At 46.8% G+C, this 3,277-nt stretch overlaps 1 non-coding gene across 1 annotated transcript; it reads left to right on the forward strand.

The window, feature by feature from the left end:
- The first annotated feature begins 2,825 nt into the window (after positions 1–2,825).
- On the forward strand, positions 2,826–2,901 carry TRNAA-UGC (transfer RNA alanine (anticodon UGC)). Its single transcript has one exon. It is a non-coding gene; the product is annotated as a tRNA-Ala (tRNA).
- The last annotated feature ends 376 nt before the right edge of the window (positions 2,902–3,277 follow it).

Genomic DNA, 3,277 nt, shown 5'->3' on the forward strand with positions numbered 1-3,277 from the left:
ATTCTCATTCTGTACTTGCGCCCCCCAAACCTGGGACAGGGACAGGTTAATTCTTCCCCCTTGAAGACAAGGGCAAAGGATTTCAAGACACCACTCAGCAGCAGGCCGTTTCCGCCCAGTGCCAGAGATCAAGGAAGCCGGCAGTGCCTCGAGTGTGTCTGTGCTTTCCAACGTCTCGGTCCAATCAAGTTAAACAGTCTCTAAGAGTAAATAAATGTGGTAAAGATAAAACAAATATTTTTTTCCAGTTGGATTGGTCCATTCCTGGTGTGGGTCAAATGAGAGAGAACCAGAATGTTTTTGATTAAATCAGCTATTGCCATGAAATGATTCGCTTGTTTACTAATGGACTGTTGTATTTCTTGTCATTATCTATCAAAGTGGAAATTCTTGGTATTGCTGAGAGGACCGCTATGACTAGGAAAATGGCAAGGCTCCTTAACCTACTGTTCTTACGATGTTACAAAGTGTAGAAACACGGGATCAAAAGCGAAGGCAGGAGCAGCCCTGCACAATTGCAGAGTAGAGAGAAAAGAGAAGCAGGTGGGATCTCTGCATTCCTTTTAGGAGTCTTTCCTTACAGGGTGTTCATTCTTTTCTTTTTCTTTTTTCCTTCTTCTTTTCCAAGTGAGAGGAGGGGATCTAGAGAGACAGACTCCCATATATGCCCTGACCAGGATCCACCCAGCAACCCCTGTCTGAGGCCAATGCTTTGCCCATCTGGGGCCATGCTGCAACCGAGCTATTTTCAGTATCTGAGGCAGAAGCTCCACAGAGCCATCCTAGCATGGGCCAATGTGCTCCAACAAATCAAGCCATGGCTGCAGGAGAGGAAGAAAGAAAGAGAGTGGGAGAGAAAGAGAGAAGGGTGAACATGAGGGTGGAGAAGCAGATGGTCACTTCTCCTGTGTATCCTGACTATGAACTGAACTCGGGACATCCACATGCTAGCCAATATTCTACCACTGAGCAAACCAGCCAGGACCTCAGAGTGTTTCTTAAAACGAATTCTTCCATTTCCCTTTCTTTTCATCTATTGTACTGTGTATGCATCGCACCCGGGGGCTACTATATTTTATTTCCTGAAAGAGGAAAGATGGTATTGCCTCCTGCAACTCCCACAGTGTGAGAAACTTGGTTCTTCATAGCCTAAAACTAGGTATTCGTGATCACAAGAGATGCCATTGAATTCCTGGTGTTGGCTGTTTAGTTATCAACCATCCAGCATGATGGTGACCATGCACTACTAGAAACATTGATGATGATAAATGACATTTATTGGATGTATCAGGCATTGTACTAGTACTTTACATGTATTAATTAATCTCCCATCACAACCACATGAGGTCAGTAATTTTAATATCCTCATTTGACACATGAAACACTAGCCTCATAAATGTTAAATACCTTGCCCAAGCATAAAAATTCTAAGTAACAGAGCTGGCTGTGACCCAACATAGTCTGGCTCCAGACCCAGAGTTGCTAATCACGGCATATATGACCCAGTAGTATTAGTCATAAGAGCAACTGTTAACATTTATTGGGTCTTAACTATACGCCAGCAGTGATTCCTAGTTATACATATTAACACCACTAATCCTCATAAAGACTCCTTTAGGTAGATATTTATCATCCTCATTTTCCTGAGGCACAGAGAAGTTAAGGGACTTGCCCAGGGTTGGGAAAACACCCAGGAGGTTCGGAGCATGAGGTCCCAGAGATCTAGTCTTCACTACACATTGATTCTTATCTATCTGCCCAGTATTCCCCCCTTGTTTTGGTAAGAACACTCTAGTTTCCTGTTGGGGAATGCATAAGTTTTCTATCATTATCATAAAAAATTATCATAAACTTAGAGGTTTAAAAGAACACAAACTTGGCCCAGGCCAGTTAGCTCAGTCAGTTAAAAGAGTGTTGTCCTGAAAAAACCAGGTTATGGGTTCGATCCCCAGTTAGGACAGACATGGGAATACACGACTGAATGAAACAACAAATGAATGCTTCCACTCCCCCTCCCCCTCTCTTCCCCCCCTCCCTGAAAATTAGGCCTTAGCCAGATATCTTGGTCGGTAGGAGAGTCATCCGGAGCATGGAAGTTGCCAGTTCAATTCCCTGGTCATGGCACATACAGGAGCAGCTCCATGTTCCTGTCTCTCTCTGCCTCTCTCAAACAAACAAACAAAAAACCACAAACTTATTATCTCATGGTTCTGGAGGTCAGAAGTCCAAAATATGTCTCACTGAGCTAAAGCCAAGGCGTCTGCAGGGCTGTGTTCCTGGAGGCCCATGGGGAGAATGTTTCTGTGCCTTCTCCAGTTTCTAGGGACTCCCACGTTCCTTGACTCGTGGCTTCTTTCTCCATCTCCAAAGCCAGCGATGTCAGGCCAAGTTCTCCTCATGCTGCCATCTTTCTCCTGCCTCCTTCTTCCACTTTTTAGGACACTGGTGAGGTTTACCTGGATAATCTCCCTCGTTTAAGGTCAGTTGAATGGCAACCTTAAGTCCTCTTTGCCATGCAACCTATTCATAGATTTTCAGGATTAGGATATAGACTTCTTTGGAGGAGTGTTGGAAGCATTACTCTGCCTGCTACTGGGAACCTCCCCTATTTACTCTTGGGTTATATATTCCAGGTTAGTTCAATTCAACAAGCCTGGCTTAAAAAACAGGCTTGGCACTTTTACTGGAATCCTTGGAAAAGAGGCCCTATCTCCACCCCAAGAGTTGATCACAGCTCATCTACTCCAAAGATGGGTTAGAAGCAAGGCCTTTCCCTGAGTGGTCGGAGGCCTTTCCATGTGGGCTATTAAATATTATCACGGTCTGCCCTGGCAGGTTGGCTCAGCGGTAGAGCGTCGGCCTTGCGTGCGGAGGACCTGGGTTCGATTCTCGGCCAGGGCACACAGGAGAAGCGCCCATTTGCTTCTCCACCCCTCCGCCGCGCTTTCCTCTCTGTCTCTCTCTTCCCCTCCCGCAGCCAAGGCTCCATTGGAGCAAAGATGGCCCGGGCACTGGGGATGGCTCTGTGGCCTCTGCCTCAGGTGCTAGAGTGGCTCTGGTCGCAACATGGCGATGCCCAGGATGGGCAGAGCATCGCCCCCTGGTGGGCAGAGCGTCGCCCCTGGTGGGCGTGCCGGGTGGATCCCGGTCAGGTGCATGCGGGAGTCTGTCTGAATGTCTCTCCCTGTTTCCAGCTTCAGAAAAATGAAAAAAAAAAAAAAATTACGACGGTCCTCCCTGCTGCTGGGGTCGATGAGCTGGCAGCTGCTGTTTCCAC

The sequence above is a fragment of the Saccopteryx leptura genome, chromosome 2 (assembly GCF_036850995.1).
Source record: "Saccopteryx leptura isolate mSacLep1 chromosome 2, mSacLep1_pri_phased_curated, whole genome shotgun sequence".
Taxonomy (NCBI): Eukaryota; Metazoa; Chordata; class Mammalia; order Chiroptera; family Emballonuridae; genus Saccopteryx; species Saccopteryx leptura.